The sequence below is a fragment of the Lactuca virosa genome, chromosome 3 (genome assembly GCF_052849685.1).
Source record: "Lactuca virosa cultivar CGN04683 chromosome 3, Lactuca_virosa_CGN04683_v6, whole genome shotgun sequence".
Classification (NCBI taxonomy): Eukaryota; Viridiplantae; Streptophyta; class Magnoliopsida; order Asterales; family Asteraceae; genus Lactuca; species Lactuca virosa.
This window is the reverse complement of record NC_136428.1, coordinates 191,329,285-191,346,913: the sequence shown is the minus strand read 5'-3', so window position 1 is coordinate 191,346,913 and position 17,629 is coordinate 191,329,285. Positions and strand designations below refer to the sequence as shown.

At 36.4% G+C, this 17,629-nt stretch overlaps 1 pseudogene across 1 annotated transcript; it reads left to right on the top strand.

Moving 5' to 3' along the window:
- Window positions 1-6,815: 6,815 nt before the first annotated feature.
- On the top strand, window positions 6,816-10,074 carry LOC145166875 (palmitoyl-acyl carrier protein thioesterase, chloroplastic-like; annotated as a pseudogene). Its single transcript, XR_013740758.1, has 8 exons — window positions 6,816-7,177; window positions 7,952-8,347; window positions 8,439-8,574; window positions 8,664-8,777; window positions 8,873-9,231; window positions 9,309-9,407; window positions 9,561-9,613; window positions 9,737-10,074. The product of XR_013740758.1 is annotated as a palmitoyl-acyl carrier protein thioesterase, chloroplastic-like (transcript).
- The last annotated feature ends 7,555 nt before the right edge of the window (window positions 10,075-17,629 follow it).

Sequence of the window (17,629 nt, the reverse complement as noted above, 5' to 3'; positions counted from 1 at the left end):
CTCTCATAAGCTCCTCACTGCTACCTACCCGCTCTCAAGCATCTCATGGCAGCAGAAACCTTCCTAGGCTAAGGCATCACAAATCAGGCCACTCTAGTCCTAATATGAATACCTAGCCTACTCTAGCATGCATAACATATCTCATAACACATAATGTAAGGGTATTTTGGGAAATCACCGTTCGGGCGCTGGCTGATCGTACACACTGCTCCGTTCTGCCTTTCTCAAAATCTTTTACTCTCTTAGAAAAATTGTTTATTTTATGAAAACTTTCTCAAATCCTCAGTTTGAGTTCAGGTACATCCGAAGTTGCACCCGAATCCCTCAAACCAAGGCTCTGATACCAACTTGTAACGACGTGAATTTTCAAAACAATTTTTTCATTTTTAAATCATACTTTCAATCATATGATAATCACAAAACATAATGTATCACTGTATCACAACAAAACATGTCCCCAGAATCTCAATAACATAAACCCTACAAGTGTGTACGGATCATGTCGGCGCCTTCCCGCGATCCTCGCTCGTACCTGAAACACATAACATAACAACTGTAAGCATAAATGCTTAGTGAGTTCCCCAAAATACCACATACCACACATACGCCTTTCCAGACCATAACCCTGTAGGATCCTCCGATCCATGTGTCTCAGGGGACTTCCGTCCCGAACCCTGGTAGACCTTCCGGTCCTACCCGCATCGACCTTCCGGTCCGTAACCTCTTGACCTTCCGGCCCATATCATCTTGACCTTCCGGTCCATATCATCTTGACCTTCCGGTCCATACCATCTTGACCTTCCGGTCCATACCATACATAGCACATACATATCACATAACCGCATATAGCACATACATCTCATAGCATACAAGACCTTCCGGTCACACATATCACATAACCGCATACCGCACATACATCATATCATACAAGACCTTCCGGTCACACATAGGTACCTTTCCAGGTACAGTATAGTGAGAAGACTCACCTCAATGAAGTCGGATAAACTCTCGTGCTCAACGTCCCGACTTAGCCTCCTCCTATTATTCAAATAGCATCCCAGATCAATATTCTCTCATGATCTCATCTCTACAGGTTGGGTAGAAGGCCATTCTACCCTTCCCTGAACTCTCCTGAATCAGTCTTGACCAGAACTCTAAAGTCAACGAAAGTCAACGGTCAAACTTTGACCCGACTCGTCGAGTGCAAAAAGGCGACTCGGCGAGTCCATGCGGGTCCTCTGAATCCTTTCAGTCTCTCTTGGCTCGTCGAGTCATCCTTCCACTCGACGGGTTACACCTGTCACGAATCGCGGGGCAACCCCGACTCTACTCGTCGAGTCCACTTATGGACTCGGCGAGTTGCCTCCATGCTCATACTCAGATGACCTTCTGAGGTCAGATCTGTTCCTCTAATCCATAGATCTGACCTTCCCAAGCTCAATAAACACGTAAAGGTTCGATCTTGATGCTCATGTAACGTCCAAATAACTCTACTTGATGAATTAGCCCCAAATACAACATCCTAAGTCCATTTCTTCCATAACTCATCATAAACCAAGATGGATAAGGCTCTCTGGACCACTATGGGTCCAGATCCGAAGTCTAAACATGATAAGGGACCATATCCCAAACAAATCATCCCAATAGAGGGTATAGAAAACCCTAGATCCATGAATTCTTCAACAAAACAGAAAAAGGATCGATATGCTACCTCAAGGATGATGTCCTCTGCTTGAAATCCATAGATATGCAACCTCCTTGGCCTCCTCTAAGCTGGAACCACCTTCTTCTTGCAAAACCAACCCACAAAGATAAAAAAATGACTTCTTCCCTCTCACAAACGCTCAAGCACTTCTAGGGTTTCTCTCAAGGGTCTGGTAGCTGCAAATGGTGGCCATAAAGGCCTTTAAATAGGGCACAGGCCCGGGGAATTAGGGTTTCACTTAACAGCGCGGACTCGCCGAGTCCACGAATCGACTCGTTGAGTCCTTCATTAAATCAGACCAGAAATGCGCGATCCCACTCGGCGAGTCTGAGCGCCTACTCGTCGAGTCCTTCTCTAAAATTCAATATAAATACTTAAAATAAGATACCTGGGAATCCGGATGTTACATGGATGTTAAAACCACTTTCCTTAATGGGAAGTTATCTGAGGACGTCTACATGAGTCAGCCAGAGGGTTTTGTACATGCCAAGTTTCCTGATAGAGTGTGTAAGCTTGAGAAATCCATTTATGTATTAAAACAAGCATCTTGCAGTTGGAGTCTTTGCTTCCATGAGAAAGTCAAAGAGTTTGGGTTCTTTAGAAGTGAAGATGAGTCCTATGTATATCTCAAAGCTAGTGGGAGTATAGTGACTTTCCCAGTCTTGTATGTTAATGAGATATTCCTCATAGGAAACAACGTTCCAACTTTGCAAAAAGTTAAGGCTTGGTTTGGAAAGTGTATCGCTATGAAGGATCTAGGGGAAGCGTCCTTAATTCTGGGAATAAGGATTCATCGGTATAGAAAGATTCGTCTTATTGGTCTTAGCCAGAGTACATATTTGGATAGAATATTGAAGCTTTTTAGTATGGAAATTTCAAAAACAGGGATTTCCCTATAATAGTAATATCAAGTTGAGTAAGACTCAAAGTCCAAGTACTGATGAAGAGAGAGCTGGCATGAGTCGAGTCCCATATGCCTCGACTGTAGGATCGATCGTGTATGAAATGAAATGTACTCGCCCTGATGTTTCTTATGCTTTGAGCATGGTTAGTCGATTTTAAGGAAAACTTGGCAGATCTCATTGGATTGCGGTGAAGAATATTCTTAAGTATCTGTGAAGAACGAAAGACATGTTCATAGTTCTTGGCGGTCGTATTACGTTAAGAGTGACTGGTTAAAGTGACGCCAATTTTCAAACAGACCGAGAAAACTTTTGATTACAGTCTGACTGGGTATTCTTGTTTAATGGAGGAGCGGTTATTTGGAAGAGTTCCAAGCAAGACACAGTGGTCGATTCAACCTGTGAGTCGGAGTACGTTGCGGCGAGTGAAGCATCTAAGGAAGCGGCTTGGCTGAAGAACTTTATCGGGGATCTCGGAGTTGTTCTGAGTATTCAAGAACCAATAGAACCGTTTTGCGATAATGAAGGTGTGGTTGCTTTGATGAAAGAACCAAAGGATCATGGTAGATCCAAGAATATCGATAGAAAGTACCATTATATTTGACATCAGTTAAAAGAAGGACACCTTCTGGTGAAGCAAGTATCATTAGAAGATAATGATGCAGATCCTTTCACAAAGGCTTTGAGCAGAGTAAAAAACTTCCAGAATGCTAGGAGCATAGGTTTAATTGATGATATAAGTTTTAATAGTTAGGTGATATTTTGAAACTTGTAACAAAATAAATGTACTGGATTTGGTGATTGAACAATAGAGAATTATTTATGAGTATTGTAATGCCTTATTCAATTATTTATTCATGTGTTTCTTTCTGCATGTTTATACTTACTGAGTAATTTGAATTATTCAAACTTCCACAATCGTTTATAGTTTTGAAAGTAAGTAGTGAATTAAGACTGTCATGAATGGATTTTAGATTGTCGATTGAGGTTAAGACATGGCAATTTGAAATGCTAAAATATTCATGAGTACTTTGAAAATAAGGATTTTAAGTATTGGATAAACCTATGCTTAGAGATTACTTCATGGATTTTGTCACAAGTAATTCTAAGACAATAATATCTACTATTCTTAAATTAAAGATATATAGTTCATAGTTTACATATCAATTTTGCATTGGCTTACTCAAACACATCTCATAATTGGTTGTTATAAAGGGTTATTCCAAGTGTGATTTGGTATATAAATTGTATGACTATATAGTCAAAGTAATTCATTCCTTTTCCGTAATAGGAAAAACAATAACATTGGGCCCCTCGATAATTTGATGTTGACTATATAGTGTTGGGCCCAGCCAGAACTAACTTTTATGTTCAATTTGAAGTCCAATAAAGTCTTTATAAATCGGGAAATCGTGAAACAGAATCTTGGAAAATGAGATTAATTATGATCCATGTCACGTGTCTATACGATATCTTGTAGAACGAAGGAGTAGCTGATGACTTATCTTAGGGCGAATAGCTGATTTGAATCAAAGTTTGGCAGTTGCTTTGGAAAGCACTCTTTGTTGTTTACTTCAAGGTCTATACTTGCAATTGTAGTTACAGACCTATCCAAGTGGGAGACTGTTGGATTAAGGTGTCTAAGCCAATAACTAAATTGATATATTTTTGAATTAGAAGCAAAGTTCTTTTTGGGTTGCGCTTATAACTAGTAAATGATGTTGCAATTATGGATAAGAATAGTAATATGGTGCTATTGTGAATGAAAAATATAAGTACATTCATTGTATTGATAAAAAAAGGATTTTGTTATTACTCAATATTAGATAAAAAAATGTTATTATATATAGTTTGTTTATGAAATATATGTTTTTTTTCTAATTATATATGTTTGTTTTAACAATTTTTATGTATCTAAGTTACGAACCAAAATGTAAATGGAACAACAAACAAGATACGATATAAAAGCTCATATGAAAGTGGGAAAAACAATGCTAACGACAATCAAGCAATATGACTTCTCTCGGGGGACTGATAGCTGGAAGTCTAAGTTGTCAAGAGATGGTTGTTTCTACGTTCATGATCTTAGTGCCGTTATCAAGGGTAAAATTACTTTGCAGGTGAATAACCCTACGATTTGACTGTGAATCGTACCCCTTAAGGTCATTTTTTTTTGCGTGGCGTGCTTGTTTGGACCAGATTGCGCCTGCTTTAGCTCTTATGAAAAGAGGTATCTATGTTCATGATACTTCTTGTGATCTATGCAATGGTGAATTCGATGAGGTTGATCACATCCTCTTGAAGTGTCACACTGTGTGTGATGCTTTGAGTTGGATTCTCAACTGGTGTAAGATCCCTTCGCAACATTTCGATTCGGTGGTTGAGTTTGTTAACTACGCAAGGATGTGGAGTCAATGTCCCAAAAAGAGAAATTCTTCTTGCCATTGTTTATGGTTTTCTCTGGTGCATGTGGAAGATGAGAAATGATAAAAGATTCAACATGACGCAAATTTCTGCTCATACAATGTCTTTACTTTGGTGTTCGATTGAGTTAAGCATAAGGATAATTTTGGTAATTGTAATTGGGTGGATTGGTGTTGCTGCCATTTCCATATTTTGTAACTTTATTTTTTCTTGTCATGGCTTTTCCTTTTAGAGAGTGGCTTTAATAATAATATTTCTCCACCGTTTCTAGAAAACACAAATAGAAATACAAATATGGAAGTTATGAAATGAATCGGTAACCCTCCTAAAAGTCCACCAAGCTCATTCTAGCCATAAATGTTTGTTGTTTAGATGGTTAAACTTATTTTTATCTTTATTTATTGTGTAGGTTAAAATGTTTGCTGTATTGTACATATTTTAGATTTATGTTTATTATCTATAGTTCTAAAATATAATTCCAATTTTAATTTTTTTGTGCATTTTAAAAATTTGGTAGAAAAATATAATTTTTTTCTCGTAGTTTTGCTATTCCTTTTAAACTACAATTTTACCGACGGACAAAAACGCCAATAAATACCGTTTCTAAAAACTGTTGATGAAGATATCCGACATTATGTCGTCTGAATTGGGCAAAATAAAAGCCGTCGATAATCTATCGGTAGAATTTTTCACTAAATAAATCATTTTGGAAGAGTCAAACATCAATTCAGTTGGTAATCCTTAGGTTAAGAATGATACATGATTGATACCAAACCAATACCGACACAAGAACATCGAGTACCGAAATGGGTCAAAACACGATGTCAAGTACTAAACCGAACAAAAGTTAATAGTACCATGTATGGTATTAATTTTCGGTACTAACATCGGTACCCAGTACTGTACCGTATCTCGAGTTTCTTGATTTATAGTACCGAGTACCAATGATGGATCCATATATTTTTTTTGTTAGGGATACTAGATCAACTATATGATCAGATCATATCAGTTTGGTTAAAATAATCAGGTCAAAATTGTCTACTATCATTCCAATAAAAAAAATACAAAATCCACATAATATTTAAAAAAAAAAAAAAAAAAAAAAAACTTCCATGTAATATACAAGAATGTACTTCCCTATTTTTAATTTAACAACATCCCATACAATATATTCAAAGTTCAAACATTTATAAAATTTCACAAATTAAAAAAAAAACACATAAAAAATACTACAAAATTTACATATAATATTTCTTTAAACATTTATAATACTCCTTTTAAAAACTTATATGAATAACATTCAAAATTATTTTTTATAACCCCTAAATTATACGATGTAAAGAATATTATAAATAACAAAATGAAATGAAATAATCACAATAGCTGCAATTACATAAAATAATAAAAAAAAATTGAAATGTTGGTAAAAAAAAACTTAATTCCTGTCGTAGGTTCATACTAGAAACCTAACCTTCTGCGACGGAATTAGCGACGGAACCCTTCTGGTAGCTAATTAGTGTATGTTTTCCGAGGGATCAGCTACGGATTTCATGAAATCCTTCAACTTAAATAATTTTAGAAATTTAGTGATGGGTTATCGAGGGCTTAGCGACGGATTGATCTAATTTTTTTGGACAAAAAGAAATCCCTTGCTAATCTGTCGCAAGCTAAAGATTTTTAGCTAGGGAACAGCGGCATATTTCTTAAAACCATGAGTTTTTTTTATTGGGCCTCGCCAATCGATCGCTGAAAGGCCCACACTTTTTATTTTCATTCCGCTCTCTTTTCTTTTTACGTTCACTCATTTTAATTTCATTCCGTCTGAAAGCCTAAACACGATTTCCTCCCAAAGCCCTAAATCGCAATGCATTGACTCAATTCCATCCTCCGCCATGAAAATCACCTTCACCACTGTCCACCTTCATCGCCTCTCTTACCTTTATCGCCTCTCTTACCTGTATCGCCTCTCACTCAAGTTTACTTGAAGCAACGCCAAAGAACATCCGCGTGGCTTTCCTCTCGGTCTGTCTCCCTTCCTCGTTGACTCGTGGTTTACTGCCAACACCATTTGATCTGTTGGTTGCTAGAAAACTATGGTGGTTATCCCATTCAAGCTCTTATTCTTACAAATCTGATTAACTTTGAGGTAATTTTGAAGTTTTGTGGATGAATTGCACAAATTTAGGCCATTGTTTTGTGTTATATGTGTTAGATGATAGTAGTAGCTGTGAATTGATGTTACAATTGATGAAATTTGATTAAGTTTAAGTTAATTTTGGATGAAATTGTTATGAATATAATTTGGGGACCACAGAAGAAGGTGCGACTTCCTGAAAGGGTAAAAGTCTATCCCCTTTCAATTGAAGTCTTAATTCTATCGATTAAAATAATAGTGTTATATAGCCTAACACTTTATATGATTAGATATCTGGTTGTGTCATCAAGGATTGTATTTTTGCTAATATTTAATGACTTGATTCTTGAGTATTTTAATAGTTTTTTATCCTATCTGATGGATTTTATTGTTTGTTCTACCTTTATAGACTCTCTTACATTGTTTTTCAAGGATTTAGATGTTTAAAATCAAGCATGTGTTTATTGGTTTATACACAGTGTTTTTGGATTTTGGTTTCATATTCTCTTCAAAATATGTACAACTTTTTTAATCTAACAATTGATTACTTTTAGCTGTTATTGAGTATCAAAAAATGAAGTTTTCAGTATATGAACAATATATGTGGATTGAAGTCTCATTGTTCTTCTGCTTGTTTTTCCAAATATTGTTCTTTATAGTCTTTTGGATTATGTTTTGAGTACTTTTAGTTACACAAAGCATTTGTTTCTATACGGGTCTTTTGTAGCTTAATTTTTCAAAACTATCTTTCATTCTGTAAATGCTTTTGACTTTTATCAACAACAGGTCCAACTTGACAGTTGCCCATCATATAAGATTAAGAGAAAACTTGAAAAGGGAGGTTTTGGGCAGGTATTAGAATAGGTGTCATGGATGGGCTCAACCTCAAGAATGATGATAATCCAACATCAACTGCTCCAAGAACTTTTATCAATCAACTGCCTGATTGGAGCATGCTATTTGCTTCTATCACAACCATTTTCTTGGCTGCTGAGAAGCAATGGATGACGCTAGATTGGAAAACTAACTAAACGCCCTGACATGCTTTCGGATCTTGATCCTTTTGGGTTAGGTAGAATGGTTGAAGATGGGTTTGTTTTTCGTCAAAACTTTTCTATTAGATCTTATGAAACAGGGGCTGATCGAACTGCATCATTAGAAACTTTAATGAATCATTTGCAGGTATCCTCATACTTCATGGAGTTTTCTTTTTGGTTTGGTATGTGTTTGCGTGTGTGATTTTACTAAACTACCCTTTGTGTTGATTTGGCAGGAAACAACTCTTAATCATATGTAAAACATGTTGGACTCTTGGGTTATGGGTTTGGTTCAATGCCTGAGATGTGAAAAAAGAATTTATTTTGGGTGGTGACAAAGATGCAAGTTCTGGTAGATCGTTATCCCACTTGGTAAGCTATAAATTATAATTCTATTCATCTTTGTGATGATTTTGACACTTGTACCCTTATCTATTTTTACACATTCAAATTAATTTCAGGGGCGATATGGTCCAAGTAGATACATGGGTAGCTGCTTCTGGGAAAAACGGTATGCGACGTGATTGGATGATACACAATTATAAAACCGGAGAAATACTAACAAGAGCTTCAATGTTGGAACTTTAACAAACTTTCCCCCCCTTTTTTGGCTTTTGTAAATTTGGTTAATGATTTTAATTAAAAGGGTGTCTTCTTTTATATTTTTTAGCAACTGGGTGATGATGAATAAAGTTACAAGGAGCTGAGGTTATCTAAAATACCTGATGAAGTCCGAGCTGAAATTGTGCAATTCATTGTAGACACACGAAATAACACATCTGAATTGTTCCTAATGGTCTAACTGTAAGTAATGGTTTCTATCTGTGGTAAGAAAATTCATCCACCAAATAACACATCTGAATTGTTCGTAATGGTCTAACTTGTATCTCTTCTCATTGAAGGCATAGTTCAAAATACAACTGACAGTGTATTTTTATATGAGGTAAATTCGTTAAGAATTTATTTATCTTAAAAATATTTTTTTATAATTGTTTGTAACTTTTGATATAGAGTGGTGGAAATGTGGAGGTACCATTTACTCATATATTATTTTATTTTATAAATTTTGATTTTTTTTCGTCATGATATATTATTAATATATGCAGCTTGGAATGAATTTTGATGATGCCAGGTCAGCATCTTCAGTAGTTCTTGCATCCTCATTCAAATCAGAGAAAAAAGGAGGCGAGGTTGCAGGCAAACCGGTAAAATCATATTTTTATTTGTATTTTATTATAATAATTTTTATTTAATTGTTTTTAGTATTTGTTATTATACTTGTTCTAACATTTTATTTATAATATCCTACTTTTGTGTTTCTTAATCTATGTATTTCATGTTTACCTTTTCTATAATAGGAGGCTTATGGAAGAATATTTGGATTGCATCTAGTACAATAATGTCCTACGAGGTTTGTTTAATTTTGTCTATTAAAGTATCCTACTTTCACAACATTGTACTTTATAGTTTTTCCTATCATGACATTCTACTAACAAAATCTATCTAACATCTTATAATCATGTTTCAATTGTAGGTTGTGTATGAACACATGAAATGTGTGGGGAGATGGATATTAAAGATGTAGAAATTGAGGCTAAACATCAACAAATGTGAAAGTTGTGGAAATGGATACAAAAATTGCAACAATAGATCCCAAACATCAGGGGGAGTTAAGAATTAAGGTACTTTGAAATCAAATATCGGTTAATGTTAAACTTTGATATTTGATTTTTTAGGATTTTTTGGTAAAATTTGATAGTTGATTCTTTTGATAGTTTAAGGTTAATGGTTGGTTTTTTAGTGTCTAAATATTTATGTTTAAATATTAATGTTTGTTTTGGGATCGTATAATTTATTTGATGTTTTTTGGTATTTTTGTTTTATATTGGTAATAAAAAAACAAAAAAAAAATCTTATTATGTTATTAAATTTTCAAGGGTTCAACAATCGACTAAAAAAAATTGTATCATACATTTGCGAGGGATCAATGATGGATCACAAAAATCTGATATCATACATTTGCGACGGATCAGCAACGGACTACAAAACAAATATGGAGATCTGAGACGGATCAGCGACAGAATATTGTTACTAAGTTTTGTCGCTAGATGACCTAAATAAGTGTAGTAAGTAACCATTTGCGATGGATAATCTGTCGCTAAATCGTCGCAAGGAAAAACCAATCTGTCGCAAAATCCCTGGCTGGCACATTAGCCATGCTTAAATTAGCTAAGGAGTTTGTCTGTTGCTGATCCGTTGCAAACAATCATTAGCAACAGATTAGCGACGGATTGGTCTGTCGCTGAAACTCTTGTTTCTAGTAGTGGATATAACTTCATACATTTTTCTTAAATATTATGTTTTCGTTTTCCACTCCATAAACATACATACACGTGAAACATTCATCATTTAGTTATAGGAGGATACATTAATCGCAGGGGAATTGTAATATGCGTCAAAGTGGACCTTAGTTTAGTTGTCATTATTTCTTTTAGCCTAAAGTGCTCTTAAACTACATTTTGTGAATATCCTAACCCAATTTTAATTGGAGAAAATTGCAAATTTAGCCAAATACATTAATTATTTTGTGGAAAATAGCAAAAAAAAAAAAAAACCAAAATTGCATTTTTAACCATTAAAATCGTAGATGGATATAAGCCATCTGCGATTTCGCATTCCCATCTGCGAACGTACAAGTGGCTAAAGCATGTCTGTGCTTTAGCCACTTGTACGTTCGCAGGTGGTTTTTTTTTTAATTTTTTCGCTGTATATATATCTCCTCTCGTTTTCACCTGCGATTTTTCGAATTTTTTTTGTTTTTTTTATACTACGAAATTGGTAGGGTTTGACTACGAAACAACCTTATTATATATAAACTTTTTCAAAAAATTATCATTTTTGTTGTTATTTCTTTGGAAATTTTGTTTAAAATGTTGTTTCGGGATTGTTGAAGAAATCGTCAATGATGGCTCTAAGAAAATCGCAGGGAGAGAGTTTCTCTAAAAAAGATAGTGAAAAATGAAGAAAAAAAAACTTTTTTGTACTAAATCTCTACGAAATCGCAGATGGAATACACAAAATCGCAGATGGACTGTTCCATCTGCGAACGTACAAGTGCATTAAGCACATTTGTGCTCTAGGCACTTGTACGTTCGCAGATGGAAATGCGAAATCGCAGATGGGTTTAATCCATCTGCGATTTTAAGGGCTAATTTTGTAATTTGGGTTTTTTTGGCTATTTTCCACAAAATATTTAATGTATTTGGCTAAATTTGCAATTTTCTCTTTTAATTGGAGCCATGCTATTATATATATAATGTTTTTAATTAAATTAACCTATAAATTATATATAGGAAATCAGATCATTGGGGGCACATGCTGCCCCTCAAAATGCATTGCATCCGTCCCCGCCGAGTACCGTTTCATATTAACATAAATGGTACCGGTTCGGTAAGTGAGACTTTTGCTCGCCTTAAAATATAGTCAAATCCTACTTTTGTCTGACATGCATCGATAATTTTATAGGAAAATTGACTAACAATCTGTCGGAAGTCCGTCGGTTCTGAATTTCCACGACTTAAAGCCCAATGGATATGTTTGTTTCGGTAAATGCTGTCACGAGTTATACTTACTTAGGTAAATGCTGTCACGAGTTATACTTACTAAAAGAATTATAATTTTGGTTCAACATGTCTCCGGTTTGAACCTCGTACGTGTTATCATCAATATATTTCGAGTTATACTTGAGACTAATTAAGAGAATTATATATACTTTGCGCACTTCATGTGTAAAAGATAATTTGCATGAACAAAATGGATTTACAAGGATGTCAAATGACGTTATTATTATTGAGAAGAGAAGAAAAAGTGGTTTTATTAGGAACCCATATTTCTTCTAATGGAAAAGAAGAAATATGCTTGGTTCATGGGTAAAGAAGCTTCGCATTAGCCATTTAGCACCGTGGAATGTTGATTCGGAAAACCCAACAATATTAACATTACCGTGGTGCTAAACAAAGAAACTAAAGTAAACACTTTGACTTAATCTAATTATATTTAGAAAAACCAAATGTCCTTTTCTTGCAACACGTGAGAATTTTTATTAATCTATCATTTGATTTCAAAAGATTAACGCGCAAAGGGGTGTTGGATTACCCAGTTAAGCATAACCTTCGAATGTAACATTCTTATGTATAAATTACTAATACGTTCAATTAACGAATACATGACCTAATTTTCTGGGAATAAAATCGGCCCATGGATAATATATTTTATCTGGTTGGTGACTATATATGACATGGCCAATTGGTCATCGTGAAATAAATGAATAAACAACATATTAAATAATCACAAAACCCACTTAAAAATAAAATTTAGAGTAAATTATAGAAGTAGTCCCTATGGTTTACTCAAATTCACAGGTTTGGTCCAACCTTTGAAAATTTGACATGGACAATCCTTATGGTTTGAAGAAGTTACAATGATGGTCCTTTCATGATAACATTGTCAGAAATCAAATGTTAAGTATGACTAAAGTGACAAATATACCCTTCTTTTTAGTTTATAATTTTATTTTATTTTATAAACTTTAGGGACCGAAAATGAAACATGATAATGATAAGTACTAAACCAAAGATCCCCTCAACATTCACTATTTGGTCCTCACACCCTGTACTCTTTGTTTCTCCCTCTCTTTACTCCAGCACCAACGTCGGACACCACTGCCAGCTACAGTTGTTGACTACACCACCACCTGCATCTCCACCATTAGCTCTAACCTTGTCTCCCTTTTATATGCCTTCATCAATGTTGTCTCCCTTATCTCTCACCCCAATCCCCACCCCTACCGCTATTTCCACCCATCCCCTTTTTCTTTACCCTTTCTCATCTGATAGCTCTAACCACCACTACCACCCAAAGAAACTAAAGCTCCTCCAACCAGATTAACAAGCAACAACTTGTTCAACCTCCTAAAAGTCAAAACATGTTAAAAGAGGGCTCAATCAAACCTAAAATCAACTTGAAAATATGAAAATTAGATGAACCTGTTGGACTTTCATTCATTTGATTTATTTATAAAACCAAGAAGGTGGATTTTTGGTCCGTTGATCTCATGTTCGTCTTCAATAATATCTTGTGCATTTATGTCTTTTTTTTTTCTTCTTGATTCTTTTCTGATCCTTTGAAATTGAATGGTGAGTGAGGGTGTTTGGATGTGCTTTTGATGTGTAGAATCAGAATCGATTACAATGATCTATGTCAATTAGTTTCACTTGAAATGGGTAAAGGAGCAAACCAATTCAGAGTAAAAGAATGAAACAAAATGATACTCTACAGTTTCATTAGCTTTGATGATGGCTAGTGACATGCCATATGAACCCTAGAAAACAAGCATATATACAAATCGATGGTACACCAGAGAAGTAGAGAACCAACTAGATCCTAACAAGTGGATGATTCATGATACACCAGATTGACAACCATCATTGAGGGAGACAACAAGTGGTGGTGGTGTTGTGGTGAAGAGAAGACTGGAACAATCCGTGTATACGATTACAAGTGATAGCAACACCGAGATAGCACCGATGCAATGGCAACAAGTGGTGATGGTGTTGTGGTGCAAAAAAAGAGGAGAAAAGAGAGATGGGTGAGGGGGATCAAACGATGATGCAAATTTCTTTCAATTGAAATTGATTTTTAGACTGAGTCGACGATGGTCAGATGATGGGTGGGAAAGAGGTTCATCGAACCTCAATATGGAGTGGGACGATAGGTTAAATTTAGGTCTTTTATTCCTTTAATTTTTTATTACATAATTGGCACTTATACTTTGTGAAATAAAAAAATAAAAAAATTAATAAATAGGGGTATTTTGGTCTTTTACTCAGACTTAACATCTTATTCTTATTGACATCAGCCAAGAGGGACCCGTAGTGTAATTTTTCCGAACCATAGGGACACAACCTATTAAATTTTCAAAGGTTAAACTAAACCTTCTGTAACATCCCGACGATGAGGTATTTCCAAATTTAACCCTTAAGTATGAGGGTATATGATTTTTAGCCCGTGTGTATGAGAAATCTCGCAAAATGGCCCATTGTGGCATTTTGGTAATTTTGGGTCGAGGTTTAGTACGTTGCGCGTACTTGCACATGTCTAGTACGCTGGGCATACATCGCGTACGCAAGGCGTACGTGCGAGAGTTTCAAACCCTAAAATTTAGGGTTTGGACCTTATTTAAATATCTTTATGGCCTCCAACCTCATATCTCATCAGCCTCCAACAACTTCATACGATTTTAGCAAACCCTAGCCCCCTTCTTAAGCATTCTTAACCCTTGCGTGTGTTTTTGGTGGTCTTGAAGGAGGAAGAAGGAAGTAGAACCACCTTGGAAGCTTGGAGAAGCTTTGGATCTGGGATCTTCACCTCTCTAGAAACCTCCAATAGGTATAAAGTTTCAAACTTGGCTTATAATTCCTTAGATCTAGCTAAGTTCTTGTTTCATGAGCATTTTGTCCCAAGTCTTGACCTTTTTGGAGTATGGTATGTTGTAGTCCATTCTAGCTGTCGTTTCAGATATTTTGAGGGGTTTGGAATCATAAAAATAGGATCTTAGCTCTTAATCCTTCTCCATGCATGTGTTTGTTTGTCTTAATGGTTAAGAGGATTGGGTTTTTAGCATTTAGCACTTATTGGCCATGCAAGACCATAAAGTTGGAAAGTTTATGGTCAAGGATGATATTTGGGTCTTGCATCTGAATTTTGGCCTTTATATTTTAAGTATTAAGCTCTTAAGTCGTTAAGAAGGAACCTGTTGCATATGCTGGGCGTACCAAATGGTACGCTGCACATACGTAGTTTGAGCCCCGACGCTTCAGACCATGTGTCACAACTAGCATTTTGGCTAGGAAATTTCGTCCTCATAGAAGCAATGACTATGGTGAGACTTGTGCTAGCACATTTAAGTGTATAATATGAGTTCTTAATGATCCATGTAGTGTTAGAATGCAAATCTCTCCAAGAATATGAAATCTCTCCCAAATCTCTCCAAGAATATGAAATCTCTCCCAAATCTCTCTAAGAATATGAAATCTCTCCCAAATCTCTCCAAGAATATAAAATCTCTCCAAGTAAATCGAATCTCTCGATATCGTCAGACCAAGGAGGTGTAGGGCCGTTGTAGCCCATCCTATGCGGTGGTACCCTTGCCATGTAGGGAGGGTTGATAACTTCAGACTCTGCGTCCGATTCCTCGTCCTCCTCAACCTCTTCCTCGTCATCTTCCTCGAATTCTTCATCGATGTCTTCTTCTTCAAACTCCACCGGTTCTTCAGGATCCTCCATGGGTTCCTCGGGGTCTTCTTCTGGGTCTTCCTCAATCCAACCCCCATTCCCCTGATTGGGAAAGTAAGGGTCTCCGGGGAGGTGAAAGCCTGCCATGTCGTCTGTGCAAGATTATATGAGTACGAGAAAATAGATAGAATGTCAAAATACTCCTATAATATTTTAGGTATCTTAGGTTTGGTCTTTAAAACTTTTGGATAATGAGTTGGAAATTTTTTGACTTGACCAGAGGATTGTCGGTTGTCACATCATCCCCCGCTTGAGGGAATTTCGTCCCAAAATTTTGCTTTGAAGTAGCCTTCAAGGGTTAGCAAATAGGTGGGGGTATCTCTGTATCATTTATATTCCATTGTTATGATACTGCACAATGAAGTCACCCACCTCCGGACGTTTCCGCCGTCTGGTCCGGGGGTGTGACACCATGAGTACGCCCTGCGTACATCCTAAGTACGCCCCGCGTATGAGGCTTGAGTTGACTTGGTTGATTTTGACCAAGGGTCTTTTGGGAAAATTGTTATTAGAATGGGAAATGTTTTGATTATTAGGAGTCGGGTAGAGCCGGTTGTCGGAGCAGAGTTTCATTCAGATTGTATTCGGACTGAGAGGTGAGTTTTCCTTACTATACTTATGGGTCGAAGGCACCAAGGCCGACCCATTAGATTAGATATCTTGTTTTGCTGTATGTTGTTATGATGAGATATGTGTTTACTGGTTTTGTGATTAGACTGGTAGATTTGTAGGACTACATGTGTTGCTGATTATTATGATAATGTTTATATCGATATGTTATGGTTGTGGTTTATTGGGTTGTGGCGGACCAACTGATTAGACTGGTAGATTTGTAGGCCAAGACACCCAGGGCGGTCTGGATAAACTGAAGGCCTACGAGGCGGTCCAGTCATGTCGAACGCCCAAAGAGCGGTCCAGATAGGCTGAAGGCCCGGTGAGACGGTCCAGTCATGCTGAAGGCTCTGTATGCATGTTGTTGTTTGTGATGTTATGTGGTGGTACTTTGGGGGAACTCACTAAGCGTTGGCTTACAATTTTAGTTTTGTTTCAAGTACTTCTGAGGATCGTGGCAAGGCAAAGGTGTGATCATGCATATCCTTTGCTTTTATGTTATTTGGATTTTTGGGACACTCTGATTATTGGGAAATCACTTTTGATACAATGGTTTTGTAAACATTATGGATTAAAATGGTGTTTTTGAAAAGTTAATTTTTTTTGTGATTTTTGAGATGTTTCAAGTTGGTATCAGAACCTTGGTTTGGGTCAATTGGAAGAGCATTTGTGTAAATCTAGACTCAAACTAAGGAACTGCAAAAGTTTTAAAACGGTTTTCAAAAATTGTTTTCAAAAGTGACCAAGGATGGATGTGATGTGTATGATCAGCCGAAGCCAGAAAGGATACCCCAAGTTACCACATGGTTATTTGAAATGATGTTTATGATAGAACAACATGCTAATGATAGGCTAGGTATCTTCAGAAATTGCATGATAGAATTGTCTGATGTATGATGCCTGATAGCCTAGGGTTATTCTTGTATGGAATTGACATCATTACTGTAGGTTCCAAGTGTATGCATCACAATTATACATAACTAAGATTTTATAGCCTGATAATGTTTGGTTTGGTCTTATTTCCTATTCCTTGTTTGGCTGTGCGCTTAGGGTAGAATCAAGTATTCGATTGTCTATAGGATCCAATGTTATGTATGATTAGCATACACGAGTGCTACAGGGTTGGTGGAAGTTTCATGGGTGAGTATTTGCGTGGGCAGCCAGTTAGAGGAGAATGTTTAGCCACCCTTGAGAGGGCGAGGATAGGATGTATGTGTATCCTAGTTGTTGTATCTGTTTGAGCGATTGTGTATATCGTTAAGACAAATACAGGTAGGTGTGGAAGGTAGTATCGGCCTGTACTACTCAAAGCACAAGACCCGTACGCGTCACAAGGAAGTCACAAACATCGAGGGATTCGTCTGTATGGATAGGTTGTGATTAGATGAATTGTGGAATTCTGATATGGTCTGCTTTATTTTCAGTATGGTGTTCATGCGGGGATCGGGTTCCGGATCTAGAG